Source organism: Chiloscyllium plagiosum, unplaced genomic scaffold (assembly GCF_037043375.1).
Source record: "Chiloscyllium plagiosum isolate Xiang-an unplaced genomic scaffold, Cpla_swu_hap1 HiC_scaffold_22, whole genome shotgun sequence".
Taxonomy (NCBI): Eukaryota; Metazoa; Chordata; class Chondrichthyes; order Orectolobiformes; family Hemiscylliidae; genus Chiloscyllium; species Chiloscyllium plagiosum.
This window is the reverse complement of record NW_028270160.1, coordinates 23983227-24000721: the sequence shown is the minus strand read 5'-3', so window position 1 is coordinate 24000721 and position 17495 is coordinate 23983227. Positions and strand designations below refer to the sequence as shown.

General features: G+C 40.3%; 1 protein-coding gene across 4 annotated transcripts in view; it reads left to right on the top strand.

The window, feature by feature from the left end:
- trub1 (TruB pseudouridine (psi) synthase family member 1) overlaps positions 1–17495 on the top strand; it is an 85933-nt gene that overhangs the window by 33305 nt on the left and 35133 nt on the right. The gene's annotated exons all lie outside the window — the stretch shown is intronic.

Sequence of the window (17495 nt, the reverse complement as noted above, 5' to 3'; positions counted from 1 at the left end):
GATAAAGCGGATGAGTTGTAGCATGGTACTCGGAGATTGGCAGTTGTTGGTGTTAAGTACTGAGGCTGTTGCTGTGATGCTGTCATTCTGGGGGATGCTGGAAATATCCATTGTGATGAGGAATGTTCCCGGTTCGAATAGTCCGTGGGTGCAGAGTTTCTGCAAGAAGTCTGTAGTGTCGTGACAGAAGATGGGGGTCCCCTGTACAATGGGTTTCAAGATGCCTTCGACATAGCCAGAGAGGTTCTCACACAGGGTCCCATTTCCTGATACAATGGGATGTCCTGGCATGTTGGCTTTGTGTTTCTTCAGAAGGCAGTAGAAGTTGCCTACACGAGAAGTATGTAGGATGAGGGCGTGTAGGGAACTCTGAAGGACTGGATCCAAAGTCCTGATCAATGTGTTTAGTTCACGGGTGTACTCTTTGGTCGGATCACTCTGTGGTTGCCTGTAGTGTTCCTGGTTGTTCAGTTGTCGGAACACTTCCTTGCAGCAGTCTGTTCTATTCTGAATGACTATGGCTCCTCCTTTATCTGCTGGTTTGATGAGAATGTTGTGATTGGTTTTGAGAGCATGGATGGTATTGCGTTGCGATCGGGTGATGTTCTGCTCTACCTTGTGGGTGTGGCTGATGAATCTGACATTTATATATGTCCTGACGGTTTGTTTGAGCATACATGTCAAGCCCAGAACAGCGGCCCTCCAGTGGGGTCCAAGTTGACGACTCCTTTGGTCCTTCCTCTATGGACCCCTGTGATGACTGTTCTACTTCCTTGGTAGGCTCACTGGGATCACTGCTGGTATCTCAAAATAATTTCCGGAGTCTCATGTGTCTGATGAATTCCTCTGTGTCTGCTGCAAGAACCATGGGGTCCATTTTGGTGGTGGGGCAGAAATTGAGACCCCTGCTAAGAACTTCAATCTCTTCTGGTTGAAGGGTGTGCTCCGATAAATTGACAATCAACCTCCCCGCAGTGATAACATTTTCCAGGGTGGGTTTGGTTACTGCTGGTGTCATACTCCAAATCATATTGTGGTTAGCTTTTGAAATTTGTTTATGGTTCCGAATATATTGCCTCCAGCACCTTTGTTTGAATGTTGATTTCCATTTAACACTTGTTTTAAAAAGTACTAATTGGTAATATAGCATATTGGAGCAGGAGAGACATTTGCATTTAGTTATTTTTATGGTACAAGTTGGCCAAAAGAAAATGGGAAGATTCCTCTCAAGGAATATATTTCTTTACTGCTAACCTGCAAGTGTTCCTATTTTTTCTGAAACTGGAATGTGGTGGTATTTTAATTTTAATTTTACGTCAACATTTTGTATCTAGATTTCTCCTGTGTCCTTGCATCAAATTTCAGCTGTAAATTTCAAAGGAATGGTTTGCAGTCATTCTGTAGGGTAGCTTTTGGGTCCAGCAAACATTAACTGCTTCACCTATAACCTTTTGTGACAATGAGGTCTGAAATGAAGCGGTTTGCTGATGATTCTGTAGTGTTCAGTACCTTTCCTTGCTTCTTTAGATGCTGAAGCAGCCCATGCCCTTTTTCAGAAGAATGTAGACAGCATTCAGACCTGAGCTGATAAGTGGCAGGTAACATTGCTAACTCACAAATGCCAGGAAATGACCATCTTTAACAAAAGCGAATCTCCCTTTGATGTCCAGTGTCATGACTGTTGCTGAATTTGCCATCATTCTCTCGGGGGAAAATTAGTAGCAGACTATTTCTTTGTCTCAAAATAATTTTATAGAAATACAGTAGATTCAACTTGCTGGTTTATTATTGTGTAAGTCTTTAAAAAGCTAAGACCCTGCAGTACTGTAAAATTGACAGTGATCCGGGTCAAGATGGCAATTGTACATGGCTTCCATAGGTGTATATTGAGAAATGTTTTTTTTTAAATTATTTAATATTGAAATCGATTTTAAAATCATGTCAGTTACTTTGTCTTCTATCCTTGCATAGTGTGTGTCTTTGCTTCTACAAAGGTGGGCTTATTTCTCTGCTCTCTTGTCATTCCATCTTTGAATCAAACCCAAATATTGAATCAGGACTCATGAATTGTTGGTGTCTGGAGTGTCGAGATCTTGTGTGCAAGTTGACCACTATGTTACCTGAAGTAGTAAATGTATGCAACAACTTCAAAGGCAATTTATTGGCTATATGACATATTTAGATGTTCTGTGGACAAGATTACTACTGTATAAATGCAAGTTTTTCCTTTTTACCATTTCTCTTGCCAATCTCTGGACAAGGATTTGTTTGTGTCTGTAATCATCCAACTCAAATTAAGAATTTATTGACACAGAAGCCTCGAACAGTGCACATTTGTTCTACCTTGGGAACCTGACATGAGCAGCATGGCAGTGCAAAACCTTGTGGCACAGGATGACTTTGAACCATGGAAATATGTTGTGGTGTAAAATTGCACAAGTTATTTAAAAATTGTTTAGGAGCTGGAAAAAATGACCATATGTTTACTACTTTTAAGAAATTGAGAATTAATCACTTTTGCTTCCTAAGGCCATAGTTTTTGTCTCCAAATCTATCAAATATGGCTTTTGATTTTTTTTGAAAAATCTCCTAAAGCAATATATTTCTGCTTGGAGACCAATATACTATACTCAAAATGGGTACAATCATATATTGCTGTTGTAGTGCAAGTTATAATATATTTTGAATACTGTGTGTGGCAGTACGAAGCAAGTCAATTCATGCTTCATTTATAAATATAGCATATATAGCATGGGATATCACCTAATTCTCAGATGCAGTTATATTGATGTCTAAACAGGTTCTTTTTTCCAAAACGACAAGGTCATTGCATTAATTTGGAGCTGAAGCAGGACACGAAATATGATGTCGAGTTTGTGTGCTAACAGTGCTTTGCTTTTCAGACATGGTATTTATCTGCATGTGATCAAATCATTGCACTTTCAACTGCTTCCTCCTTTTTCTGCTCCTCTCAACTTCCATCCTACATGATCTTACTCCTTTTTTGTTTCATTGCTAAAAGTCAAGATTTGTCATACTGTAACTCAGTCCTTCTAAACTGGAATATCTTCTTTCTTGCCAGTAACTAGTTATACTTGCTGATCTTAGCAATGTTTCAAAAACTTTTTTTCAATTGGTAGTCCTGCTTTATGGGTCTTATTTTTAAGCAATTATCCCTGCTTCTCTTATAAAATTTGGTGAACGGTAAAACAAAACTATTTTCTGTAGCTTTATCTCAGCTTGACCTGGTTGGAAAATCCCACTATTTTAGCAACAGATCAAATTTGTACAGAAACCTTAGAGATATTGAGCAACTGTTAGGGTAATTAGATTTGAGTTGCATAATATATCAATTCTTAGGTGTACAAAATAAAATTTTGGGAAGGACCATTGTACAGGAGAATAATATTGCAGTAGGTGAAGTAATAAACGATTTACTTCAGAGTTCCAGCATATTAGAGTCAGAGTCCTACAGCACGAAGATAAGCCCTTTGGCCTAAACTGGTCCATGCCGACCAAAATGTCCATCCATGCCAAGCCCATTTCCTTGCACTTAGTCCATATCCTTCTAATCCTTTCCTACCCATGTATTTGTCCAAATGCCTTTTAGATAAGGTCCCTCATAGAGTCATAGAGATGTACAGCATGGAAATAGACCCTTTGATCCAACCCATCCATGCCAACCAGGTATCCCAACCCAATTTAGTCCCACCTGCCAGCACCGGTCCATATCCCTCCAAACCCCTCCTATTCATATTCGCATCCAGATGCCTTTTAAATGTTGCAATTGTACCAGCCTCCACCACTTCTTCTGGCAGTTCATTCCATATACGTACCACCCTCTGTGTGGAAAAAGTTGCCCCTTAGGTCTCTTTTATATCTTTCCCCTCTCACTCTAGACTGGTGAGCAAGGTTAAATCTCATGGAATACAAGGAGATCTATCCATTTGGATACAGAACTGGCTCAAAGGGAGAAGGTGGTGATGGAGGACAGATGCCTTTCAGACTGGAGGTCTATGACCAGTGATGTGTCACAAGGACCAGTGCTGTGTCCACTGCTTTTCGTCATTTATATAAATGATTCAGATGTGAGCATAGGAGGTATAGTTAGTAAGTTTACAGATGGCACCAAAATTGCAGGTGTAATGAACAGCGAAGAAGTTTACCTCAGATTACAATGGGATCTTGACCAGATGGGCCAAGGAGTTGTAGATGAAGTTTAATTTTAGATAAATGATAAGTGCTGCATTTTGGAAAGGGAAATCAGGGCAGGACTTGTATACTTAATGGTAAGGTCCTGGGGAATGTTGCTAAACAAAGAAACCTTGGAGCGCAGGTTCATAGTTCCTTGAAAGTGGAGTCCCAGGTAGTCAGGATAGTGACGAAGGCATTTGCTATGCTTTCCTTTATTGGCCAGCACGTTGAGTAGCGGAGTTGGGAGGTCATGCTGTGGCTGTACAGGACATTAGTTAGTCCAATTTTAGAATATTGCGCGTAATTCTGGTCTTCCCTCCTATCAGAAGGATGTTGTGAAACTTGAAAGGGTTCAGAAAAGATTTGCAAGGATGTTGCCAGGGTTGGAGGATTTGAGCTGTAAGGAGAGGCTGAACAGGCTGGGGCCGTTTTCCCTGCAGCGGCGGAAGCTGAGGGTTGACCTTCTAGAGGTTTATAAAATCATGAGGAGTATAGACCAGGTTTTTTCCCCTGGTTTCAGGCGAGTCCAGAGTTAAAGGGCATAGGTTTATGGTGAGAGGGGAAAGTTATAAAAGGGATTTCCTTGATCCCAGCTGCCTGTATCTGAGCCACATCGTCTTTTCCTGGTCAAAGCCTCAATATCTCTTGTATTGAAATAAATGCAACTTAATCCTTGTTCCCCATTGTGTTTTAGCCTGACTTCTCTCTTCAGCTTACTATTACTGTATCTCCACCGAGCCCCGCACTTGCCTCTCTGCAGTTGAGGATGCCACCCCCCTTCTTTTCCCCCCCCCTCGCCTGCACAGTATCCAAAATGATATATGTGTTTTTGAGGAGAATGGCCATAGGGGATTCCTGCACTTTCTGCCTACTGCCTACTCCCTTTACCTTTCCTGGTGGTCACCCAGCACCTTGCATGTGACCAACTCACTAACAATCTTATCTATGAAACGCTCAGCATCTCTGATCCTGAGTGCATCCATCTCCAGCTCCCCAGCATGGTCTCCCAGGAGCTGCAGATGGATGTACTTGCCACAGGTGTAATGATTAGGGACAATTGAAATCTCCCGGAACTCCCACATCCTTCAGGAAGAACATGCAACTACTCTAACTGCCATCTTAACTGCTGTAAAACTAAAAATGAAAGTTAAAAGGACTTCACCTGAGCTTACGTGTACTTTTTGTGAGCTGCTGCTCTCCGAAGTCTCTCGAGTCAAAGCCTTACTACTTGGCTACCAACAAATTTTACAATAGCACATCTCTCCAACCTTCCACTTTTTTTTTGGCTAGAGAACGAGGGAACCACTATAGCGATGTAGTGTTTGGGCCTTAAGCACTCCTTCACACTAGGCCCACAACGACCTGCTCTTCAGTTAGTTAGGGAAAGAAGAAATAGCAAAGGACAGAAACTTTTGATCAAGCTTGCGCATCCCTTAGAGGGCAGAATTTATCCATGTTTATAACCCACCTCTCATTAATTGTCAAATGACTATGAAGGAGAGAATGAAAATACATTTTTAAAAACTAGGAATAGCTCCTCATTTATTGACCTGCAAAGGTTAGTTTTTCACTATATTTGAAAGCGCCATGTTATTCTACATTTGAACAGATGTTGTGCATTTCCAGTAGAATTAAGACTGGAGTTTGGAGGTTCTGTCCTGGCACAGTGGTAGTATCCCTTGCTCTGGGCCAAGAAGCCCAGGTTCACATGTCATCTGCTTTGGGGGTGTGTAATAGTACAGGTGCACAATCCTTTATCCGAAATGCTCAGGACCAGCTGGTTTTCGGAATTCAGAATTTTTCGAATTTCCGAATAAGTGATAGTTTGGTGAAATTTTACATGAGGAGCAACTCACTGAGTAAAATAGGCCTTGACAGAATTGAGGCCTGCCAGTGCTGGGCCACGCCCCCCACACGTTGCATCTGAGTGACATGCATAGAGTAGGTGTTGACTTGGCTTAGCTGTTTGTACGCCAAACAACTTAGTTATTGAGAAAAAACTTCTCAAAAAAACCTTTGGACTTTGGAGCTTTTCGGATAAAGGTTTGTCTACATTTAACTCTAAACAGGTTGATTAGAAAATATCGAGACAGGAATTTGGAACAGCAACATGAGGCTCAGACCAGGGAAAGCTTTGACTGAGCGTGGAGTCATAGATTTTTACAACTCGTCCATGCCAACCAGATATCCTAAACTGATCAAATACCATTTTCCAGTATTTGGCCCATATCCCTTTTGCCCCTTCCTATTCAGGTATCTATACAGATGCCATTTAAATGTTGTAATTATCCTTTATGACGTTTGACAGTTCATTGCATTCATGCCCCACACTCTTAGGTCATTTCAGGTCATTTTTCAGAAGAGTCTGTTTCCATACTGGACAACTCTGACTCGAAAGGTCACCCCTCAGCCTCCGGCACTCCAAGGAGAGAACTCTTCCTATTGCTCAAACCCTCCAATCGCTTCAACATTCTTGTAAATCTTTTCTGTCAGAAAAGAAGAAAACATTATAGGTGAAGAAATGGAATAAATAATAAATAATAAATATGTACTTTAGTTTGCTCAATATGCAGTGGTCATGTGACTGAAAAGTTGCAGAAGTGGATGTTGTGCACTTGAATTTTTAAAGATTTGTTAAAGTAAGTTTCCACATAGGATAGCCTCAGGACAAAATTATGGCAATAGTTATTAAATGGAGATGCAGCCTCGAAAAAAGGATAAAAGATGAAAAATGGTGACTTTATGCTTTTTTTGACTGAGGCCAAAGTGCAGCAGAGATTCACCAGTAATGGAAGACTTAAATTAGCAAGAGAGACAAGAGGAACCACTTTATCTTGAGAAAAGAGAAAGGCAGGAAAATCTGACAGAGGTGTTCAGGTTTGTGTGGATTTTTTGAGATAATAGGAAAGAATTATTTGGTAAATAGCCATACATTTGAGATCAGCTAGACAAGGGCATGGTTTAGATTTTGTTTTTAATGAGGTGGGGTGGGCATTAACATTGGAATAATTATTGCTGGAACATTGAATGCTCTGACACTATTGTCTGCAACTCATTGATCACAGTGTCTCTGACTGTGTCAGTCCCTCATACAGTGTTTGCCTTCTCTCTAAGCTGTGTGTGCATGTTAACTGTCATGTCGCTACATGACTTTCTGGAAACTCGTGCTACCTCAGAGCTCGGAGGTCCACGCAGGATGAAAAACATGTTATGGGTCTAATGTCTGAGTGACAGAAGCCAACCCACAAAACAAATTGTGACCATAGGAAAGACTTCCTGTGCCATACTTGAAAGTAGCTAATAATCTGATATTCTGGAGGAACAGATCCAGATGACTACTGGCTGAAAAATACATACCTACATGCATCAAGAAACTGACTTCTGTCACAGCTGCAAATGTGAGCTTTGTTGCATTTTTCAGAACTGATCCTTTTTTTGCCTCATTCTCAGTTAGATTAGATTACTGAGTGTGGAAATAGGCCCTTCGGCCCAACAAGTCCACACCGCCACGCCGAAGCGCAACCCACCCATACTCCTACATCTACCCCTTACCTAACACTACGGGCAATTTAGCATGGCCAGTTCACCTGACCTGCACGTCTTTGTGACTGTGGGAGGAAACTGGAGCACCCGGAGGAAACCCACGCAGACACGGGGAGAATGTGCAAACTCCACACAGTCAGTCGCCTGAGGCAGGAATTGAACCCGGGTCTCTGGCGCTGTGAGGCAGCAGTGCTAACCACTGTGCCACCGTGCCGCCCACTTATATTACTGTATAATTCACAAGGAGCATTAGCAAATAGGTTATGGACTTTTCTCATATAATGAAAATTCTTGTCAAGATTGTAAACTGAGTTTGAGCGAGATCACGTTTGAACTACTTGTTTAAATCCTTATTCTACGTACTCATTGCTGTCTGCGGTGAACTGATTCTCCATGTTGATGAGTTAATTCAAGTCTAGGGGAAGGTCCTGCAAAGATTTCCAGATCTGATGTCTCAAATCAACACTACTAAAATTAAGGAATGAGCTATGCATTGAGCTGTCCAACTTCAGGTTCGTTCAAGCTATAATGTCATACCTGAAGCGCACAGACTTTGCACAGTGCTGTGAATACATGCAAATTGAAACAGGGCAGTCCTCACTTTCTCCTGGGTCTCTGTCCCTCCAAATTAAAAAAAACTGCAACACCTTATGAGCGAATATCAGAAAGACAAAAACAAAAATCAGATGGTTCCACCCAGAAAGCCTCTCTGTACACCTGAAGAAATTAGCTGAGGAATTCAGAAATTAGATGTGTGGGATCAAATCATGATGATTATCTTAAATCCATTCCATCAAGTAAACATTGAGTGGGTTAGCAAATTCCATAGTGTTTACAAACCACTGGCATTAATCTGGAGATAATTACTGTGCGAAATGATATTTAAACTGGGAGTCAGATAAAGAGTGATTTTTGTTCATCTCACATTGTCATCTCACATTTAAAAGAACGTTGATGTTAATTTCCTACCCATGCAAATCTCTTGGATCATGGATTGAAACTCTTATTTTAGAACGTTAGTCTTCTGCTGACATTCTGATGTATATAATTGGGTATTAAAAGTTGAATTCGCAATAAATATTGAAAATTGCATATTATTTGTAGTGAGGTTTCCTCATAAGAAATTTTAGACTTTTTTTTAAAACCATGTTGGATGTAAGAGGATTTAGAATAAAGATTAACAGTTAGAGATGTATTTTGTAGTAACCAATCTGTTTTGACTTTGATTTTGTGTTTTTTATTAAAAAGAAACCTTGGTGTGGATGGTGTTTTTCCAAAGATGATCTGCACTTGTGGGTTTGTGGTTTACTGCTACGTAGGTTGAAAGTTATGGGGTGTTGATGAAGATTGAGTGCTGAATTGCGTAGTGGTCATATGCAGGCCTGATGAAACTGAACAGTGAAGATACTGCTGCACAGTGAGAGATGGAGGGTGAGGATTGAGAGGAAAGTCATCTGATTTTGACTTCTGAATTTTGACAATACTTTTGATTCTATTATTTTAAATTTTTGATTAGTCTTTTGGGACAAGGTTAGATGAAGAGGGTCTACTTAGTAAGCAAATGCAGGAGTAATGAATGAATTAGGTGATGTGTAAGAATTCTTCTCCCTTCCATTGTGTAATTGTTCAGAGTTACGAATTAAATGTCTATTATTGACTCAATACTGAGATTGATTGCAGTTCACTTAATGTTGCATTTATGATCGCAATACTGCATCTTGTCATCAATTGTTTAGGAAAAATCTGTATGGATAATATTATTAGTGAATTAAGGAGAACTAAGTGTTTATCCATTTGAAATATGTTTGATATAACTATTGCACAAATGTAGAATTCTGAAACTTGGAATATGGTTGTTGCAGCTCCAATTATTAGGGCTTGTATTTTTTTAAATGATCATGAAGTCAATTAAAGTGGTTGACTCCAGTTTGAAATCAAATATGCATCAAGTTTGTAAATACAGAATGATGATTTTACCAAGAAAACAATCTGAAAAAGAAACAAGAAAATTATTGCATCCATAAAAACAAAATACTCGAGAAATTCTGCACATTTGGCAGCAACTTTGACGGGGAAACCATTTTGAGTCCTGTATGACTCCTTCAAGGTGTATGGATAGCTCTTGAAACATTAACTCTGTTTCTCTTTGCACATAATGCTGGACCTGCTGAGTTTCTCCAGCATTTTCCTTTGTTTTTCAGGTTTCAGAATCTGCAGTATTTTGTTTTTAAAATGATTGTGAATGCAGATATAAGCAAAGTATAATGTTGAAATCTATCCTTAATTGTATCCTCGATTTATCCTATAGAATTTGCTGATGTGTGCATCTGTTTATTTTTTGGTGAAATTCCCAATTTTTAAACAATTTTTTCTATTTTAGAATTTGAGATATTGGTGGATGTTGTGAATGAGATGTTGACTGCATCATATCATTTGATATTTGTGTTGATTAGAAATGGATTTATGTTGAACTGTTGGTTTATCAGGCTCTATTCGCCTGGCATTAATGAAGCAGAAGTATTGGCAGGATGCCCAGATTCCTCTTTATATCTTATGTGTAAAAATGCGCTATCTATTTGGGAAGTGGCTGGTCTCAGAATCAAGTAAATAATAAATTAGGTGGGTATGCATGATTTGAAATAGCATCATAAATGGCAGAAGTGACTTGATTTGCAAGATTATGTAATACTGAAATCATATTTTTGGAGTTGTGTACTAGTGGTATATGCATGTTGGATTCCACTGGTTTTGGATATCGTGGCAGCTGAATTACTTTTTTAGTACAGTGCGTTGATATATTTGCAAACTGGTTCATGAATGATAGGTTCAGACATTGCCAAATTCTTTCTCTTTTCCAGCGGGTTTCAGAAATCTAGAGATTAGAGCAGGTTGTAGGAAATAGGTGGTTTTTTTATAAACTGTGTGCTTTTTTTTCCAGAAAGCATTTCGTGCATTGGAATGTTAAAAGGAGCCCTCTGGGGGAAGGTGCCCAACTTTCCCATTTTTAACCTAACATAAAAGGATATTAAAGTCAGTGTCAAATCATGCATAGAAGGCAAAATAGAGGGAAAATGAATTGGATTGAGAGATTTGATTTTGCAAAATTACAAATGAAACTTTTGTATTAAATGCTAAAGGAATAAAGCTAAAATCGTAAAAGTTCATTTTCAGTGAGAGAGCACTTATTTGGTAGTAATTTAAAAAATAATTTCAGTGGATTGCACAAACCTTTCAGCATGTATGATTTATATCTGAGACGAATTCAGATACTTTGTCATTCAGTTATTTGAATGGTGTGTCAGGTGGAGAAGTTATTTCTTGGAAACTTTGGTGGAGCTGGCATACTAGTTAACAAATTCCAGACATCCATGTTTATGTGTATGTATGGTCACTAGATATTGCTGTCCCAATTTTTATATGTGAATAATAATGAATATTATTGTCACCTCATTATTTTGACACAAAAATCCAACCTTGTTAAAAATAGTGAGTTATTGTGACATTGCTCATTTCTGAGGTTACTATTAAACTAGAATGTGCTGCATTGGAAATTGGAGAGGCCAATGGACAAGTTTGCAAAAAGTTATTTTGAGATATTATGACAACACTGAAGCATGTATCTTTTGATTTGTTCCCAGAAAATAACCCAACAGTGTTTTCCTCATTGCTGCAGGTAGGTAAACAGATTTTCTCCTTTCACAATGCTAGTTACATTAATATGAAAATCTATTGTGTTGTAGTTACAGAAGTAACTCCTTACTTTGTTATTTTATCTCTTGTTTTAACTTTATTGCCAGCCTAATAATTGCATCTTCTCTTGCATTGCTGATCATATTCTGTTACTAAGAAGAGCTGGATTGGATAACGCTTACAAACTCTCAGCCTTGGTACTTTTTGTGAATGGCTAGTATGTCTATCAATTGAAAAAACCTGATTTTAAAAATGCTGCTACTTTTATTACTCTTGGAAGATGTTTAATTTCAGGCTAAACTCTAAGCCAAAAGCCAAAATTCATTTGTTCAGTCTGCTGCTTATATGTGTATCATTAGTACTTCCCAAGTGGATTGAGTTAGCTTTTATTCTTTGTAACAATGGTCAGTGCATTGTTTTGATAGTTTGAGATAAAACTTAATTTTAGAAAATTGTATCTTGCACTTTTTGAGTTTAATCCATTTCACTAATTTAATTACTGCTATTCTTGGTTTCCGTGAAGTTTGGAATCCATTTATAATGTGAGTAATGTTAGTTCTTTACCTAGACTATGATCCCAGCTGATGGCATTGCTGGAGAAGTCCAATAGATCATGTTGTTTTAATGAGGTGGTCCTTCCCTGAAAGGTAGTTACACAAGGCTACGGATTTTCTTTTAATAATAAAATAGAATGCAATAAAATGATATAGGTAGAAAGAGGAAAGAGTTTGGGCTGCAGAGATATGAGCAGCTAGTGGATAAATAAAAAGCAGAACTGTAAACAAATCTACAGATTACTTCCTGAGCCACAAGGAAATTGGCACAGGGACAACAAGATTAAAGAGCTGTAAACCCTGTGGCTCAAAGATTTGTGTCGGAAAAATGGTTGCAAATTCATTGGACGTGGGCATCAGTCCATGCCGAAGAAGAGAGTTGTTCTGATGGGACAGGCTTCATCTAAATCCTGTTGGGACCTGAGTCCCTGTGAATCACATAACTGGACCTGTGGATTGGGTTTTAAACTAAAATGGGGTTTTGGGTTCAGTTGCATGGAAAATTATGGAAAAAGTAGAGGGAGGGGACAGAGCAAATAATAAGACAAGACAAAAACAGAAATAGCTTGGGAAACAGCGGATCTGGCAGCACCTATGGAGAGAAAGCAGACCCACTGGATCCGAAACATTAACTGTACATTCTCTTCACAGATGCTGCCAGATCTGCTGAGGTTTCCCAGCAATTTCCATTTTTGTTTCTGTTTTCCAACATCTGCTGTTCTATGTTTACCAATAGTAATAGGACTTAGATTCCTGACACTTTCGATACTCTACTCTAACTTCAGGCAGAGTAGATAAGGGGACAAATATGAAAAGGTGAGCAGTTAGTGCAGGACTGAGGATGTTGTACTTAAATTCATGAAGTGTACAAAACAAAGTAAATGAGCTTGTACCATTGAAATTGACAGGTATAATGCTGTGGGTATCACAGACATATGGCTGCAAGGGGATCAGGGTTAGGCATTAAATATCCAAGGTACTTGTCCTGTTGAAAGGACAGACAGGGGGCAGGGTTGCCTTGTTGATAAGAAATGAAATTAAATCAATAGCAAGAAGTGATCTAGAAACTGAAGGCATGGTGTATGTAGAGTTGACGAACCGCAAAGGGAAAAAGATCCTGATGGGAATTATGTATAGGCTTTCTAGCAGTAGTCAGGACATGGGGAAGAAAATAAATCAGTACATGTTGTTATCCTATTTCTGTATCAGTCAAAGCAAAAACTGAGACACAGTATGGCTCTACCTCCTTCATCTTTATTCTGACCCCTGGAGAGAGAGTGATCACCCATGTACACAAAGACATGAGTTCTCAGTCTTCTCTCGAACAGCAAATTCTTAAGGAGTTATATAGTCACTTACAGGGAGCAGCATCCAAATAAGGCAACATTATATTGATTGGGTAATCGTTACAATCAGCAAGCATCAACAGTAAAGATTAAGCCACCTGGCATTACACAATAGATGTTCTTCACTCATTAAACCATTACCCTTTCTTCCAGCACCTCATTGTTTACTGCAAGGTCTTACCTGGTCAAAGGCATGTTCGTTGAGTCTTTGTCAAGCAACCCTAAACTTAACTATTTTCTTACCTGCTCATACCTTATACACTCTCTCAATAAGAAAGGCATTGTTACAACAATCATGGGATATTTCAGTATGAAGTGGGCTGGGAAAATCAAGTTGGTAGTGGACCTCAAAAGGATTTGTGGAATGTCTGCAAGATTTCTTTGGAGAAGTTCGTGGTAGAAGCTGCTGGGCAACACACAGTTCTGGATTTGGTGCAATGTAATGAGGCAGACTTGATTTAAGGAGCTTGAGGTAAAGGAACCTTGAGGGTGGTGATGATAATATGATGAAATTCACCCTGCAGTTTGTGAGAGAAGATTGAGTCAGATGTAATGGTATTACAATTAAGTAAAGTTGACTAGAAAGACATGAGGGAGGAGCTGGTCAGAGTTGATTTGGAAGAGAAATGTGGGCGGCACGGTGGCACAGTGGTTAGCACTGCTGCCTCGCAGCGCCAGAGACCCGGGTTCAATTCCCGCCTCAGGCGACTGACTGTGTGGAGTTTGCACGTTCTCCCCGTGTCTGCGTGGGTTTCCTCCGGGTGCTCCAGTTTCCTCCCACAGTCCAAAGATGTGCAGGTCAGGTGAATTGGCCATGCTAAATTGTCCGTAGTGTTAGTTAAGGGGTAAATGTAGGAGTAGGGGTAGGGGTGGGTTACGCTTCGGCGGGTCGGTGTGGACTTGTTGGGCCGAAGGGCCTGTTTCCACACTGTAAAGTAATCTATGTAAAGAAGACAGTAGAGCAGTAGTAGCAGGAGTTTCTTGGGGTAATTTGGAAAGCATTGCAGAAATGCATCCCAAGGAGAAGAAACATGGGGAGGTTGAGCCAACCATGGCTGACCAGGGAAGTCAGGGACTACATAAAAACAAAAAAAAACTTACAATGTCGTGAAGATTAATGGGAAACCAGAGGATTGGGAAGCCTTTAAAAACTGGCAGAGGATAACTAAGAAAACGCAATAAGGGGGGGAGAAAATGAAACATGAAAGGAAGATAACTAGTAATATAAAAGAGTTTCATAGTTATCTAAAAAGGGAGAGAGAAGGAGGGAGTGGTCATTGGACTGGTGGAAAATGAGATTGGAGAAGTCATAATAGAGCACAAAGAGATAATGAAGAAACTGAATAGATACTTTGCATCAGAGATTTCACGGTGGAAGACAGTAGCATGCTAGAACTTGGAGAAAGTGAGGAATGCAGATGCTGGAGATCAGAGCTGAAGAATATGTTGCTGGAAAAGCGGAGCAGGAGAATCGACGTTTTGGGCATAATTTCGAGAGTCAAGGGCAGAGGTGAGTATGGTGGCCATCAATAAAGAAAAGATGCTGGGGAAGCAGAAAGGTCTGAATGTAGATAAATCACCTGGACCTGTTTAGAAGATTAAGGGGAGACTTAATAGAGACGTACAAAATAATACATGGCTTGGAAAAGGTGGATGCTAGGAAATTATTTCCGTTAGACGAGGAGACTAGGACCCGTGGACACAGCCTTAGAATTAGAGGGGGTCATTTCAGAACAGAAATGCGGAGACATTTCTTCAGCCAGAGAGTGGTGGGCCTGTGGAATTCATTGCCACAGAGTGCAGTGGAAGCCGGGACGCTAAATGTCTTCAAGGCCGAGATTGATAGATTCTTGTTGTCTACAGGAATTAAGGGCTACGGGGAGAAAGCTGGTAAGTGGAGCTGAAATGCGCATCAGCCATGATTGAATGGCGGAGTGGACTCGATGGGCCAAATGGCCTTACTTCCACTCCTATGTCTTATGGTCTTATGGACCAGATGGGCAATACGCCAGAATTCCGAGTTGTGATTGAGATAGTTGAAGAGATTGTAGAGGAATTGGTAGTGATCTTTCACGAATCACTAGAGTCAGGGACGGTTCCAGAGGATTGGAAAATGGCTAATGTAACACCCCTACTTAAGAAGCAGGGAAGCACAGAATTGGAAACTACAGGCCAGTTAGCCTGACCTCAGTTGTTGGTAAGATTTTAGAGTTCATTATTAAGGATGAGCTTGAAAATTACTTGGAAGAGTATAGTAAAGTTGGGCAGAGTCAGCACAATTTCATCAAGGGAGGTAATACCTAATAAATCTGTTGGAATTCTTTTGAGGTGGTAACAAGCATGTTAGATAAAGGAGAACCAGTGGATGTGATCTATTTAGATTTCCAAGAGGCCTTTGACAAGGTGTTGCACAGGAGGCTACTAAATCAGATAGGAGTCCATGATATTAGGGGAAATATACTGGCATGCATAGAGGACTGGCTGATTGGTAGAAGACAAAGCATGGGGATAAAGGGGTATTTTTCAGGACGGCAGCCAGAGTCTAGAGGAGTTCTGTAGTGGTCAGTGTTGGGATCATAACTATTCAAATTATACATTAATGGTCTGGATGAAGGAACTGAGGGCATTGTAGCTAAATTTGCAGATACAAATATAGGTAGAAGGGCGGGTGGTATTGAGGAAGAAGGGAGGCTGCAGCAGTATTTGGGATATGTTCGGTGAGTGGGCAAAGTTATGGAAGATGGAATACAATGTGAGAAAATGTGAGGTTATGCACTTTGGTAGGAAGAATAGAGTCACTGACTATTCAAAGTTTGTGAGAAGATTTGTCGCTCGGATGCTCGTTGTTGTGGTTCTGTTCACCGAGCTGGGAATTTGTGTTGCAGACGTTTCGTCCTCTGTCTAGGTGACATCCTCAGTGCTTGGGAGCCTCCTGTGAAGCGCTTCTGTGATGTTTCCTCCGGCATTTATAGTGATTTGTATCTGCCACTTCCGGTTGTCAGTTCCAGCTGTCCGGTGCAGTGGCCAGTGTATTGGGTCCAGGTCGATGTGCTTAGTAGCCACACACTTGGATGACAAGCAACATGAGTTCGACTGGGACAACACTACTATTATAGGACAAGCCAAACCGAGAACAGCCAGGGAATTCCTAGAGGCATGGCACTCATCTACAGATTCAATCAATAAGCACATTGACCTGGAACCAATATACCGGCCACTGCAGCGGACAGCTGGAACTGACAACCGGAAATGGCAGATACAAATCACTATAAATGCCGGAGGAAACATCACAGAAGTGCTTCACAGGAGGCTCCCAAGCACTGAGGATGTCACCTAGACAGAGGATGAAATGTCTGCAACACAAATTCCCAGCTCGGCGAACAGAACCACAACAATCACAGACTATTTTCTAAATGGGAAAAGGCTTTGAAAACCTGAAGCTCGAAATGACTTAAAAGTCCTGTTTCAGGATTCTCTTGAAAGTGGATGTGCAGGTTCAGTTGGCGGTTAGGAAATTCCATGTTAGCATTCATTTCAAGAGGGCTCTAAGAAAAGAGCAGAAATGTACTGCTGAGGCTGTATAAGGCATTATGTAGCATTTGGAATATTGTGAGCAATTTTGGGCCCCATATCTAAGGAAGGAGGAAGGATGTGTTGGCATTGGAGGGGATCCAGAGGAGGTTTACAAGAATGATCCCAGGATGAAGGACTTGTCATATGAAGAGCAGTTGAGGAGCCTGGCAGTCTACTCTGTGGAGTTTAGAAGAATGAGGTGGGATCTCGTTGAAACTTCCAGAATACTGAGGCGTTTAGATAGCGTCAACATGGAGAAGATGGTTCCACTAGTAGGAGAATTGAGGACCCAAAGGCTCACCCTTAGAAGAAACTACCCTTTAGAACTGAGATGCAGAATTTCTTTAGCCAGATAAGGAGATCAAGGGGTGAAGGTAGGAGAATGAAGTTGAGAAACCTATCAACCATGATCGAATTGCAGAGCAAAATCTGACCAAATGGCCTAACTCTGCTCCTATATCATGTGGTCTTATGGTCATTTTTAGCCTTGTCATATCAACTGTTAATTTATGCTAAGGAAGAAAAAGTATTATGAAGCACTCTTATTCATTAACTTCTTCCTTCAAGTCACCTCCAAGTGCCAATCTCAGTGGAA